General features: G+C 44.8%; 1 long non-coding RNA gene across 1 annotated transcript; it reads left to right on the top strand.

Moving 5' to 3' along the window:
• Positions 1-6,885: 6,885 nt before the first annotated feature.
• Positions 6,886-15,576, top strand: LOC310671788. The gene is made up of 2 exons (XR_014508194.1): positions 6,886-10,970; positions 12,062-15,576. It is a non-coding gene; the product is annotated as an uncharacterized lncRNA (long non-coding RNA).
• The last annotated feature ends 319 nt before the right edge of the window (positions 15,577-15,895 follow it).

The following is a 15,895-nucleotide window of genomic DNA, read 5'->3' as shown; positions in this document are numbered from 1 at the left end:
TCATAAAGAATTAAGAAGTATGAAATAGATTCCTGCATTGATTGGAACTGCTTCAATGCAGTAAGCAGTATTATTTGTAAAAAGGTGAAAGGTAAAAGACCCCTGGAGTGTTAAGTCCAGATAAAGGCAACTATGGGCTGCGGCGCTCAACTTCCTTCAGGCCGAGGGAGCCGGCATTTGTCCGCAGACAGCTTTCTGGGTCATGTGGGCAGCATGACTAAACCACTTCTGGTGCAACGGGATACCGTGACAGAAGCCAGAGCGCACAGAAACACCATTTACCTTCCTGCCGCAGTGGTACCTATTTTTCTACTTGCACTGATGCACTGTAGTTCCAGACATTGGCTGGTCACTCCTCTCACCCCTGAACCTTGATATGTTCTGAATTTTTTCGGACACAGCCAGAATTTGAAAAGCACTAGGACAAACAGCTTTGACACCCCCCACCCCCCCCCTCAAAGCTCAACCACTTTTGTGTCTGGATTTTCACTTTTTGAAATATGGCAAACCTAGATTCCTGCATTGCAGGGGACCATGCTGTGTGCCAACCATCCTTTTTGGGGGGGTCACTTCTCTATTGTGACACCTACCATGTGGAAGGCTCCCCCCCGAGGTCAAGTATCAGCTGTGTGTAGGGGGGAAGGTTTCATCCCCAATCAAAGACATATCTGTTGACTCATAATTTCCCACTTCATATTATTAACACTGGTCACCGATTTTACCAGTTTTATTTTTAGCTATGAATATCTATATCACAAACTTATATAAAGGGTAACTCAATTAGCCAAAGCAACATAACAAATAAAATAAAAGCAAAGTACAGTGGTACATCTGGTTATGAACTTACTTCATTCCAGAGGTCTGTTCTTAACCTGAAACCGTTCTTAACCTGAGGTACCACTTTAGCTAATGGGGCCTCCCACTGCTGCCGCCGAGCGATTTCTGTTCTCATCCTGAGGTAAAGTTATTAACCCGAGGTATTACTTCTGGGTTAGCGGAGTCTGTAACCTGAAGTGTTTGTAACCCGAGGTACCACTGTACATTAAAGAAATAGAATAACATCTGACAAGAATGAGATAGAAACCGTTGGTCATTTTCATAGGAAGGCTTGCCAAGATAATCAAGTCTTAACTTGGCACCTAAAATTCATTAAAGAAGACACCAACTTAATTTCATTAGGTAGAGTGTTCCATAATGCCTGTGCCACCACACTAGTTGCCCAACTTCTTGTTTTCCAACACTGCCAGGCAGTGTCGAATGTGCCTCAGTGGAAATATGGAAAAAGATTGAGCAGGGATATAGAGACCGGGTGTAAAGCAGATTGGCACAGCTTGGCTTATTATTATATTTTATCATTATGTGAACTGCTCTGGTGTTTCTTTGTAAATTAAAAGCAGCATAGAAACATTTTTAATAAACACTCTTGCGTGTGAATGTGGGGAGTGTCTGCTGGTTGTTCTGCTCAGCTGTGCATTGACTATACTGCAGTGTTTTTGAACCAGCAGCTGTGCTTTTGGATCAAAGGCACGGTATTGGCACAATAAGGTGATTGGGAGTGGGCGGGCCAGCTAGATGCTCCTCCCTCACATGCTATGCCAGGTATCATACAGCTGCACGTCTGTGATGCCAGAACTGCATTCCTGTAGCAGCGCAAGCTGCCGGTGTCAAAGCTGTATGGTTGCAAGAGTGCTTAGCTTAGCAAGCTATTCCTTGACATAAGACTGAGTTATTAATGGTCCATGTTTCCTTATGTCTGATGTTTGACCAAACACTTACCCAGTAGTAGTCAGCCCTGTAACCCACCTTGGGGTGAGAGAGAAGAAGACGAAGAAGAAGAAGAAGAAGAAGAAGGAGGAGGAGGAGGAGGAGGAGGAGGAGGAGGAGGAGGAGGAGGAGGAGTTTGGATTTGATATCCTGCTTTATCACTACCCTAAGGAGTCTCAAAGCGGCTAACATTCTCCTTTTCCTTCCTCCCCCACAACAAACACTCTGTGAGGTGAGTGAGGCTGAGAGACTTCAGAGAAGTGTGACTAGCCCAAGGTCACCCAGCAGCTGCATGTGGAGGAGCAGGGCCACAAACCCGGTTCACCAGATTACGAGCCTACCGATCTTAACCACTACACCACACTGGCTGAGGAGAGAGACAGCAAAAATACTTCTGCCTGTCATATGTCATCTCTTGGGTCTCTGACTCCACCTGCCCATTTTAGAACCAAGCCAGTGGAACCAATGGCCTATCAACGCCAGCATCCTGTTCCTCACAGTAGTCAATCAGATGCCTATGGGAAGCTCAGAAGCAGGTCTAGGGCAGTAGCCACAGGTACTCTGAGGCAGATCCTCATTTAATTCTAAAGGCAAGGCATGGTCATTATCCCTAGCAGCCATGGATAGCCTTGTCCTCCATGAATTTTTCTAATCCTCTTCTGAAGTCGTCCAAGCTGGTGCCTATCACTGCCTCTTGTGGGAGTGAGTTCCACAGGGTAACAATGTGCTGTGTGATAAAGTATTTACCAGTACTCTTGTCTGTCCTGAATTTTCTACCATTCTTCTTCATTGGATGCCTGTTCTAGGACTGATAGGAGAGGGAGGAAAAACTTCTCTCTATTTACTTTCTTCCAGTCACGTCACCAAGTTGGCATGTCCAGAGGACCTGTCTTGAAGTCAGCAACCTGTGCAAAGCAGTTAATGTTCTACCTGTTCACAGCTTATTATTATTATTATTATTATTATTATTACTACTACTACTACTACTATTTGTATACTACTGTATACCCACAGGTCACAGGATAAATTCACAATATAAAAACACAAAACACATGATCAAAATAAAAACAAAAACAACCCAATAACCCCAACACATTTTAAAAGGACACAGGATGTCAATCAACCAAAAGCCTGCTTAAAGAGGAACATTTTTGCCTGGCACCTAAAGGTGTATAATGAAGGTGCCAGGCAAACTTCCCTGGGGAGAGCATTCCACAGATGAGGAGCCGCTGCAGAAAAGGCCCCTTTCTCATGTTGCCACCCTCTGAACCTCTCAAGGAAGGGGGCACATAAAGGAGGGCCTAAGAAGATGGTCTCAGGGTCCGGGTAAGTTCATAGGGAAAGAGGCAGTCCTTGAGGTATTAAACTCAAGCCACTTTTCTTTTCATATTACTGGAAATGTGTTGTGCAGTGGGCTCAGCTGTGCTCTGAATCTGAGGTGAAGCAATTGCACAGCTGGTTTTTGTTACCCGGCACAATTTCACTCAGTTTCGACCCGCTGTTTTGTCTGTGTGCATTAGCCATCAATTCAATGCCTAATGTGAGAAGGGGCATGTATAAACAACACTAGCTTGAGTTAACATGAGGGGAATGTTGAAAAAGTTGCATTCTCGCACCTTCACAGAGAGTTGGAGAGTCGCTGTAGTTTCCACGCCCACCTGAAATGTCCTTTTCACAGAAACAACTTCACACCTTCCCCCCCTCTCCTAAAGATTTATTAAGACGTAGGGGAAAGTTCTGAGAGAGATGGCTACTGCCATCTAGTGACCAAGTCAAGCCATACAGAGACACTGCATTAATCTATAAGGGCACACAAGCTGTTAACTAGCAGAGTGAACTGGGCTTGGTTTCGTTTCATAAAATATAAAATAACTCCAGTGACTTTTAGGGACATTTTAAACGGAGCTGGCACATTGCCAGAAATCTCTGGGGTTGCCTTTTCTTCACATGACCATTAACTTTCCCTTTCTTTTTCTTTCTTTTTTGATACTGTTCATTTATGAGGTCAAAACCAGCACTTAAAAGTCTAAGACTCAGCATCCATTCTATGCAGCCACCAGCCTTTCCTGCAGTTCTAATATTTCATAATTATCACTGGGGCAATTCGGAGTCAAAAGAACAATGGAATGGAAGGAACACTCAGCCAGGCTGTGCAGCCGAGGGAGTCTCCTTATTCACTCACTATTCCCCCAATCCTCTATTTTCCCACACTGCAGTAATTTAGTTGTTTATTTAGAAGGACACAAAACACATCAATTGTACGGGGCTGGTTTAATGGTTCTGAATGGTGGAAAACGGAATGCAGGCATGAAGACCCCCACTCCCACCCCACTGCCTGAGCTCCCAAACCTCTCTGAGCTCACCTCCTGTGCTTTAAACAGAAGCAGGAACCTAGGAGGTGAAACAGATCTATCACCTAACTTTACATATTAAGAAAAGATCCAGTTGCCGGGAATCCTTGACTATGACCGAAATTGCAGCTGTTGGGGGCAGTGCGCCCTGGAACTAATGTGCATTAGAGATTTTTTCTTCCCTTTGTCCAACCAGACTACAGTTGCCCTCTCCATCACCTCTCCACCTTTGCATCGGGGCAACAAGTCAAGAGAGGTGAGGCGTGTAGAGGAGTTTTACTTGTTTGGTTAAAAAAAATAAAAATGGAAAAGATTTATTTACCAGCCTTCAGGAATGCTGAAGGTAAACGGCATTTCCGTGCGCTGCTCTCGTTTCACCAGAAGCGGCTTAGTCATGCTGGCCACATGACCCGGAAGCTGTCTACAGACAAACGCCGGCTCCCTCGGCCTATAGAGCAAGATGAGCGCCACAATCCCAGAGTCGTCCGTGACTGGACCTAATGGTAAGGGGTACCTGTACCTTTTATTTTACCTTATTGTGTACTAAGACTAAGGGCCTATTCACATTTATGCTTTGCCCTGCTCTTTCCAGGCTTAAAAACTCTGTGTATGACCACTGTTGAGTTTTTTTTGCCCCAGAGCTTTCCCCAGAGCGAAAATCTGCTCTTTAGTGCTTAATTGGACCGTGCCTGGAAAGAGGAAAGGTAAATGTGGAGAAGCCCAAATGTTTTTTGATCTTCAGAACAAATGCTCACAGTTGGTATCCATGGGTGCAGAAGGCTTTCAGATTATTTGACATTTGTTTATATCCCATACCAAGGCCTGCTCTGTATTTTTTTTTGGGGGGGGGTGTGTTAAATAAACATATGCATTCACACACACACACACAGATGTAGATCTATCCTGCCAAGGGCATTATATTTAAGACACATAACCTTTCTAGTCCCCATTCCTTCTAAGTGGGGAATGTGATATCTTCACCCTCATTTTAGATCTGTAAAGCTGAGCAATGCTTTGCAATATCCTGTCTGTTGGGGATAGCCTGTGCAATTTCTGTATTAATTTACACCTCCTTTTGCGTAACTTTCCCAGACACTTCAGGCTCCTTTCCTGTGTACCTGCAACATGACCCAAAGGTACATTTTCGCTGTGTCAGGCAAGCCGTCACATAAAAGCACCTGGGCCCTGACGGACCATAAATATAGAAAACACTGCTTTTATCCCTCATTTGTGACCATTGAGAGAAGCCACACACCGCTTCTATACTTGAGAAGAAGACCCTCCCTGTGTTAGTAGTGGACAATTATAACTAGACTTCCATAGGTTACTTAGATGTCGAACTTTACTTCTTTTGTTATCTCTTATTTTTATTCTTAATAAAAGCTGCTAAAGTAAAAACCTAGCTTTGGCACTTTATTTGCCACCCTTCCTGGCCACTAACTGGCTCATAGCGCTGGGGTTATTCCCCTGATTAGAGTTGGATCAGCTTTTTGGAAAATGTTACAGGCACAACTGGCCTACCTCGAAATGCAGTCTTAGCATGAAAGGGTGTTGTACAGAGACAACAAGGATCTCTGGGCAGCAACTGACATGTTCAGAAACCAAACTGGACAGACTAGAGGGAAATCTGAATAGTTTAGATTAGAGGGAACGGAATAGATTAAAGAGAAAATTATATTGGTACAAAGAGGGTTGGGGAAGAGGGTTGGGCCTATGCCAGTCTACCTGCGGCAGTCCAATCTGATCACGTGCCTAGTAAACTGTGACTGTTGAGGTTTCCTCTCCTAATCTAATCTGCTGGGCAGAGCGTTGCACTTGCAAAACCGAGGCTCAAATTTAATTATGGCTTTTGTAATCCGGCACTGTTCAGTCACAATTCCCTTCCCGTTCGTATACTGGGAATAATACTTGTCTGGACCTATGTTATTGTTGTGAGGATGAAATATGGGCTTGTGAGCCCTATATTTAAATGCTACCTCTGTTTCATGAAAGTAGTTCATGTGCTTGGGTGTGAATCTACTTGCTTTTTTTTTTTTTTTAATTACCACCACCTAACGGAGCAGTTGAAGAAGGTATATATTAATTTCCAGCCTTCCTGGGTCACACACATTGCCACAAAACAGAGGTAGTGGAAGGTTTAGAAGCCACATTTCTCTAAAGCATGACTTGAACCACCAAGTCTGTTGCATCTAGCTTAGAGCTTCCCTTATTTTTTCCCAAAACAGAAAAAAAATCATTGTTGATAATTTCATTCCACCACACAACCGAAACAAGGCAGGGTACTATTAACCACATCCCACCAGTGTTTGATCACATATGTCCCTGTTTATGGAATGCCGTCTCCAGAGACATCTCCCTAGACTCAGCCTTGTCATCATTTCTGACTTTTTGCTTTTCCTGGAGTACCATTGATATGTTATTGTATTGCTAAATCTGTTTTTAATTATGTTTATTTGATTTACTTTTAATACTTGGGTTGTAAATTGATTCTAGGTGGCGCTGTGGGTTAAACCACAGAGCTTAGGGCTTGCCGATCAGAAGGTCGGCGGTTCAAATCCCCGCGACACGATGAGCTCCCGTTGCTCGGTCCCTGCTCCTGCCAACCTAGCAGTTCGAAAGCACGTCAAAGTGCAAGTAGATAAATAGGTACCGCTGCGGCGGGGAGGTAAACAGCATTTCTGTGCGCTGCTCTGGTTCACCTGAAGCGGCTTCGTCATGCTGGCCACATGACCCGGAAGCTCCCTCGGCCAGTAAAGCAAGATGAGCACCGCAACCCCAGAGTCAGCCATGACTGGACCTAATGGTCAGGGGTCCCTTTACCTTTACCTTTAAATTGCTTCTGGACTTTATCTTTTAGTGGGAATCTATGTACAGAAAACCTTCTGACCTCCTTCCCTTTACTGCTAACAGTTACAGGGGCCATCCTTTTATTTTGTACGTAGCTCCCACCCCCAGTCACATTTTCTCTGTTGTCTAGGCAGCGGTGACTTTACATAAACACCACAAGGCACAGAAACTAAACAGTAGCAAGCAGGTCCCTACTATCCTGTGTGTGCTGGAAAAGGCTGCACAGGCCTAGGCTTAGCAGAAGCTCCGTTTTAACCTTTAGGCTGAGAACAACAGACAAGGCCAGAAGCCAAGAATGTGTTCATTCACCACCTAGAGAAACTCCTAATGCTAACACAGCAGCAAGATTAACACCTGTATCAGCTGAAACACCACTTTAAACTGTGTGTGTGTTGGCATAACCATGGAGACAAGGTGAGCCCATTGTAGCACATGAAGGTCAGGTCAGTGGAAGTTTTTCCACCAACTGCCCTTACAATTGCAGACCATCCAAATGTCCCTGTTTCCCAGGGACAGTCCCGGATTTACAGAAGCTGCCCCAGTTTCTGATTTGATCCCAGAATGTCCCGCTTTTCCTTAGGACGTCCTTACTGCCATCGGAGAAATGTTGGAGGGGATGGAGTTATGCGACCCCCAAGCCAAGGAGATATGCAACCTTTAGAAGACATCTGAAGGCAGCCCTGTATAGGGATGATTTTTAAAAAATGTTTAATGTTTTATTATGTTTTTATATATGTTGGAAGCCGCCCAGAGTAGCTGGGGCAACCCAGTCAGACGGGTGGGATATTATTATTATTATTATTATTATTATTATTATTATTAGCGTCTCTATTTTCATTGGAGAAATGTTGGAGGGTATGCAGTTCATGACAAATTACCGTATTTTTCCGTGTATAAGACTAGGTTTTTTAACCAAAAAATTATGTTTAAAATTGGGGCTCGTCTTATGCACGGGTAGCGCTGAGGAGTGTTTTCTTAATTTGGAGTCCCCCGAAATAGGGAGCGTCTTATACATGGGGGTGTCTTATACACAGAAAAATAGTTAAATGCAGCAGTCTTAATTTGGACAATCTATTCTGAGTAGTATTCTCATGCACAGATTCCGAAGAAGATAAAAAAAAAGTGCTGTTCTTCAAGCTGAAAACGGTTGCGATTGCAGGATCTCTATGTCTGCTGCATGAGGCAGCTGCCTCACTCTACCTAACGATAGGGTCATTACTGCCTAAGGGCAGGCCATTGAGCAGGTGAGGCACAGATATGCCAATATGTCGTGGGGAGTTGGTAGCCACCTGATAAGGGTCTGGCCTTGGATACTTATTCTTTTTCATTCAATTTATTACCCACCCTTCATCACATTGGGATACAGCAGTTTCAAACACACTATTTTGAAAAGGTCGGGGGGAGGGGCGAACACTGTCAGAAGAAAAGGGTGAGCCACAAAAACATACATCTCAGGTGTCCAAGCCCAAGGGTGATGTGTCTTCCGCATATGATGGAAAGTGAAAAATGAAGTTGCTGTAAGCACCTTTGTGGGAAGGGGATTGCACACTTTTGGGGATTGCACAGAAAAGGCCCTGTCCCAGGTTGCCACCCTCCCCTAAAAAAAACCATCTGAGTGGGGGTGTGGAACTACCAAGAGGACCCCCTCTGCTGATCCTAACACCTAAAAGGCTCTGTAGGGAAGGAAGCAGTCTTTCATATATTTGGGGCCTAAGTTGTTTAGGGCTTTAAAAACTAATGCGAACATTTTGGATTAGGCTCATAAATAAACTGGCAACCAGGGCAGAGGTTGCATATATTCTAAATGGAAGGTGACCCAGTAATCTGGCTGCTGCATTTGTTGGGGGGGGGGGCAGTTTAAGTTTTCCATTCATATTCCCCACACAGAGTGCATGACAGTAATCCATCCTGGATGTTCCCAGAGCACAGAGGTTAGGGGTATCGCAGTGGCCAAGTCAGATTTATCCAAAAAGGGAGCATAGCAACAGCAAGGCACTTTTCCATGTATTGCTAGCTTTGCCCGCTAGAAGCCATTTCTGTCTTGTCTTTGTTCTGTAGTCACCATGGTTTTCAAGCTCAAGGAACATCTTGTGGTTTGTTTGTTTTTTACCTGCTTCTAGATTTTGCATGCAATTTTTTTTTTTTAAAAAAAGCTACTCAGCACCAGTTATGCAAACTAGACTAATGCACATAATTCGGCATGAACTGTCACAAAGGCTCAACTATTATAGCTGCGGAAAAAATCCATCCTGTCATCATATGCTATGGTCGGTTCTGTTCATTTCCATGGTGATGCCAACAAGCACATTATTTAAAATGTGTTGCAGCGGCACTAGTGTTATCTTGTTCTTGAAGTCTCCACAGAGGCTTCAACCAAACGATGAGAATTTGATTACTGCATTCCTCTTATAAATCTCAGCAGGATCAGTTCATCCTATCTTACACTTGAGATGCCACAGAAAGCAGATGGACGAAACTATAACTGGAGGGGAGGTTAGGGGGCCACGTGAAGCTTATGTATCATTGGTGAATTTGTCTCTCACACATGTGGGCAGGATAGCTCAGAGACAGCCTCCCACTCTGTACAGATCCACTGCTGATGCTAATGATACCCAGAATGCCCTTTAACAAAAGTTTATTCTTTCTTGCAGCTGTCACTATTAATCTCCAACATCATCTTCTGATGGCAAAGGAGGCATTTATTATTTAGAAAGTCAGACAAAGGTCCTTCCATGTACTCATGTTCCGAACTCCCAGAGATTGGTAGGGTACGCAGAAGGTTAAAGCAAGAGACTGTTTCTCTGAGGCCATGATAAGCAAGAAGTGGCCTCTGAAAGCAGAGCTGGCTTTAGACATTTTCATACCAGAAGCAACATCAAAACACATGTTTTGTTCACCAACGACAGTCCCTATTTCCCAGCACCTTCCCTTGATAAATCACTTTCGTTATTTTGGCCTTTTTTCCCTTTGGAAATGCCTTACGAAAATTAGTGTTTTGGTGGTTTTCTTCAGAATGCAAATCTCGGGAACAGGGAAACAGATTATCATATTGTGTGTCAATGCAGGCACATGAACACAAAGGCACCACGCTGTGCAAGGCCTCCCAATTTGCACATTGCAGCTGCTGAGATGTATTTTGGAACTTATGACAATCTTATTGGGAGTACAATAGATTTTTAACCAAACAAATATCCTCTTCCCATCAGAGACAGGCGTTTGCAGATTTTATGACAGCAAACCAAAACCTTCAGCTATGTGTAGTTAGTCAGGGAGGAGACCAGGGCTGTAAAACTTGGGTCAGAGAATATGAGTACTTGCTGCTCCTATTTCCCTCTGTGAAATGGTAGAGGATTTGAAAACAATATTCTTTCTGTTTTAAAAATCTAGCGACATGGAGTAAAGGTAAAGGGACCCCTGACCATTAGGTCCAGTTGTGGCCAACTCTGGGGTTGCGGCGCTCATCTTGCTTTATTGGCCGAGGGAGCCGGCGTACAGATTCCAGGTCATGTGGCCAGCATGACTAAGCTGCTTCTGGGGAACCAGAGCAGTGCACGGAAACACCGTTTACCTTCCGGCTGGAGCAGTACCTATTTATCTACTTGCACTTTGATGTGCTTTCGAACTGCTAGGTTGGGAGGAGCAGGGACCGAGCTACGGGAGCTCACCCCGTCGCGGGGATTTGAACCGCCGGCCTTCTGATCGGCAAGTCCTAGGCAATTGGAGGCAAAAAATGACACTCCGACATATTGCATAATCTCCGACATATTGCCAAATTTCCACCCCCTCCGCTTACAAGTTTCCCAAAGTCCAAGCCTGAACATATTTTGTGAGCACTGTTAAGACCTGTTTAGACTGGCTTTTGGAGATCTGGCAGAGTTCATTTTAGTGTTGTAATTTTATTAGGTTTCATTGCATTTTAATAGGTGTGGGTATGTGCGTGTTTCTGTCTGAAGCCTTTAGGGTGAGCTGTAAATTTGAATCAATACATGGAATGAGCTTCTAATACAGGTAAGCGAACTCTTTCTTCAACCTAGTTTTTTCATTAGGCATGGTTTAAGGGGGACCACAGTGGAATGTTGTAGAGAGGTTTCCTGATGGCTTTGGTGAAATGCAGCAAATAATATAAGGGAAAAGAATTAGAAAATAGATATAAGTATCACTTCCTTAGAGACTTCCAAACCTACACTCCCCACACCTTGTATATTAAATTGATTTATAGGCCAGTAAATGCAGAACCTCACATTGCTCTCCGGGGATCCCTTAGGAAGATGGGAATAGCTTATGCAATTTGCATAATTGGTTGGTTGGATAGGGCTTTTGTTTTTAAAAGTCATGCTCTTTAACTAGGTAAAGGTACCCTTGCCCGTACGGGCCAGTCGTGTCCGACTCTGGGGTTGCGCGCCCATCTCGCTTAAGAGGCCGGGGGCCAGTGCTGTCCGAAGACACTTCCGGGTCACGTGGCCAGCGTGACAAGCTGCATCTGGCGAGCCAGCGCAGCACATGGAAACGCCGTTTACCTTCCTGCTGGTAAGTGGTCCCTATTTATCTACTTGCACCCGGGGGTGCTTTTGAACTGCTAGGTTGGCAGGCGCTGGGACCAAGCAACGGGAGCACACCCTGCCGCGGGGATTCGAACCGCCGACCTGATGATTGGCAAGTCCTAGGCGCTGAGGCTTTAACCCACAGCTCCACCCGCATCCTTTAACTAAGGATAACCAATTTGGGATATTTGGACAGCAAAAGAATTAAGTGCAAAGGATGCTGAGTTATATTGCCCACGAGTAAGTGCTCAAGTATGAAGCCATTTCCCCCCCTGCTAATATTCCTTTCCTTTCACAGTCTGGTAACTGAAACTGTCTCTGAAAACAAGGGTGCAACGTGTACTCTGGATTGTTATCAAGTGAGCTGGACTTCTTGAGCCAATGAAGCAAGCTGGTCTTCCCTTTACTGATGGGGTCAATATCTGAAAGGCTCTCAGTGTACTTCCATACAGGTCTACTCAAAAGCAAGTCCCAGTGAGTTCAATGTAACTTAACAGCTAGAAAACTGAGCAGAGTCTCAAATTATGCACCCCTTGCTTAACAAAAATCATGTTATAGGAAAATTACCTCTCCAGTCACCGAGAGAGTTCTGTTGGGAGAAATTGTTCCTCGCATCTCTGGCTGTTCTCCTATGGAGTGCTGAAGAATCCTGTCATTTCCCTTTCTCCCTAACACCTTCGTGAAGCTCCCAAGATCATCCAAAGAACAGGGTTGAAGTGTCATCAACATGCTGACAACACCCAGGCTTCTTTTATATCAGATTCAAGTGCTGCTTCTTTCCTGGCGACTGTGGCTGCGTGGGGCAGAGTGGAACAACCTTAGGTGGAATCCAGACAACACAGAGCTAACACTGGTCAGAAATCCACATTAGCTGGAGGAGACCCATCTGTGTTTACCATATCCTGGAAAGACCCTCAATTCCCAGATGGAAACTGTGGCCGGAACTAAACATTTCCCCAAGTAAAAAAGATTCTCATTGGAGAACAAGGTTTTTGGAACCCATTGCCCATGCTTTTGTCAACATCCAGGTTTAAAACTGAGGAACTTTGAAAGAAACCACTGATGACACAATGCAGCAGCCCATTTGAAGGATATGCAATAACTTATCATTTGCTTCTGGGTACCATTTTTAAGATCATCAACAGCCCAAGCATCGTCTTGTATGTACATTCTAGAAGAATGGACAAAGATTAAGAGACACATCTGCAATTCCTGCTCACTTTTGCTCTGGCGCCACTTACTTTTCTATCTGACCACATCCACTGAATGAATGTGAGCCCTAACAGTTTTCAGATGATATAACATGGGCCTTGGTTTGGGGGGCGGGCGGGGGGGGGGAGAAATTCTCATCCCTGCATTAGGGAGAGTTTGCTGCTCCATTGCTGTGCCCTGGAGAGGCGCTGATCCAAGTTTTAACTTAGGATGTATTAACTAGCAAAATGGCACCCATGTTTCCTTACATGGGGGATGTTACCCATTCTCTCCCATCCCTGCATTCAGAAGCAAGTCAAAATGTCTTTGTTGACCCAAGCTTTCCAGTTTTCATAGGCATTCAGACTTCTTCAGTTTGCTCATTTATTGGTTAGACTACTCTTGTTAATTTGTTAAAGCTTTGCCATAGTTTGAGTGGAAGCTACTCTGGTTTTACACAGAAGGTGGGTTATAAAATCTACATACCTGTCAATACTTTTCTTGCCCTGTGACTGGCTAATTTAGGGATGTGGCCTAGTTTATTTTGTCTTGACACAGAACCTCCCTTTCCTGCCTTTAAGAGTATAGACTATAAGCAGCAATAAAATAAAATATACCAAACTTCTGCAAGATTCCTTTCAGTATCTGTGAGAAGGAACTTGCATGGTGTGGTAGTACTGGAACCTGCAGTATAGAATGATCTTTCCCTCATCAGCTGCCTTGGTGTACCCCAGAGTCTGTACTTGCTCTACTCTTACGGTGTTTGTAAACTCTAGCACTCAATACAATGTACCAGGGACAGGTAAGGTTGAAAAACGGAAGGAATCTCTATTGGTCTGAGGGGAAGAACATCTCAGTCATCCTTCAATGGAAATTGTAGCTTCTCTAGAAAAGCTAAAGAGATAATGGAACATCAACCAGGGGTGGGAGCCTTCTTGGGAAGCTGTGGCCTTCCAGATGTTGCTGGATTTCAACTTGAATAGCTACATCAATAGCTTCACTGGCAATGCTGTCTGAGGCTGTTGGGGGCTGGTAGTCCAATGACACCTGAAGGACCACAAGTTCTTCACCCCTGGTCCCCACCCGGAATCTAATTGTGGGTGGTTGACTGCTTCAATGCCCAAAAAACTTCATTTATCTAGAACAGGGGTAGGAAACGTCTAGCCCTCCAGATGCTATTGAGCTACAGACATCTCATCATCCCTGACCACTAGCCATGCTGGCTGAGGAGGATGGGAGCTGGAGTCCGAGAACAAATAGTGTCACAGGTTAGCCACTCCTGATCTATAAGACAGGCTAGGAGTTCAGAAAAGCCATTCTGATTTTTGACACCCCCAGAACGGCTGATTTGGCCAATACCTGAGCAAAATCCTCTCCCTGCTTTCCTTCTCCCAGTAGCCCAGTATTGCACTGGGTTGGCATAGAAACCACATCAGGGCCAGGCATCACACAGCAGCAGTTACATAAGCTCAAGGAAGGAAAGGAGGAAATAAAAATAAAGAAGCAACTCTTCTTAAGGAAGATGCACGGAGGCCACAAGGGATAACTAGCTCAGGAGGCAAGGTGCCCACTCACACAGAGTTTAAAAGGCAGCAACTCCCTGAAGTCAAGGCAGCGGGAAGAACATCCATATCAAGCTGATATCTAGCAGAAGCACTGTTCCCTCGTGGACAACTTTTGAGTAATGCTCTGTTTAGAGTCTTGCCACTTGCGTAATGGGTGCTAAACTTTGGTCTCTTCCATTTGAAGAGTTTTATTCCCAGGAACACCTAAGAAAAAAAGAAAACCCAGTAATTTCTTTTCTTCTCTGTTTTGAGATTGCCATCCCCTGGGGGTGAGGATGCTTTGTGTGGAGCACAACTCCTTGGGGCAGGGACAGAAAGTTCTGGACCCAGAGGGATAAAAGCACCAGCAGATGGGAGGGACACTCATTGTGGCTTTTCCTCCCCACCAAAAAGGCAGACCCACTGCAGAAAAACAAAAGACAGGCTGACATTAACACTCTTACCTGTGTCCCTTCTTTCTGTAGCACCAGTTTCAGTCTCCCCAAAGGTTACCAACAATGCCATGGAGTGGTCCAGCTGCTCTTTAACAAACTAGCAAGTCAAAACCGCCCCTTGCATACATTCTAGAACAGGAGAGTGCCATTCGCAATCCTCTCCTTAACTTTCTAACCGACAAGGATTCTTTCAGAAAGGCCCTTCCTGCTCCGTAAGAGCAATCCTAGGAAGCCAACATCCTCTATACCTTTCAGGTCCCAAGGTGGGGTGGCGTGGGGGGAAGTGCATTGGCTGCTGATGGAGGTATGCGACTGGACACCAGAGATTGAAGGCGTCAGAAACACTTTATTGCTGCTACCCTGAACTGCTCCTGCTGGCTTTACTGTTTGAGGAGCTGCACAGAGATTCAGCCAAGAGATGGAAATTTTTTGACTCGCGCGCAGGAAGCGGAGAGTTTGGAGAGGCTGGGCAGCAGCCCTAATCTTACCCGGCTTTAGCCAAAGATGTCACCGACTGGGGATATTGCAGAGGGAAGCTGTTTAGTTAGCACTGTGGTTACTCTCTAAGGCCACTTTACATATCTGCAGTCCTTACTCTCCTACGGAGCTGGCAGGCTCTTTCGCTGGCTTTCTTTCCTGTACTTCTTGGCAGTGAAGAAGAGGAAGAAAAACGCACTCCCGTTAATTTCCCCTGGGCACTGAGCTACCTAGTTAACTGGGCGCAATGGAGCCTACGGGGGATCCCTGTAGGGAAGCTGAATGCTTCTACAGTACCCTTAATACCAATGAGAAAGTCCTGCTTGAGAAGCAGGCCTTGGCATTTGCTCACAAATGTAGTAACAATCAATCAATGACAGCAGTCCACAGCTACTAAGAGGTTAAAGCCGGAGAATGTTTGTTCTCAGCCACAGTGATGGAACAGGTAAGTAAGGGTAGGACTGCCACCTGGTGAACAAAGTGAATACAGCAGTACTGAGACAGAATTGGCAACAGACAAACTAACTTGTAAGAAATCACAGCACACTTCCCGTAATTATTTGTCTCCCAGATGTAAAGGCTGGTCGAATGGTCTTTGAGCACATTATATAGAAAGGATGACTGCGAACCATGAACTCAATCTGATCTACTGCTCAGCCTTCCTAATGCTAACAAAGAGTGCCTAGGTGGGGGAAGGTCTAGGTGTACCTTAAAGGGCCACTATC

This window comes from Podarcis tiliguerta, assembly GCF_965153285.1.
Source record: "Podarcis tiliguerta genome assembly, chromosome: 2".
In the NCBI taxonomy this organism is placed as follows: Eukaryota; Metazoa; Chordata; class Lepidosauria; order Squamata; family Lacertidae; genus Podarcis; species Podarcis tiliguerta.
This window is presented reverse-complemented; position numbering and strand designations above follow the sequence as displayed.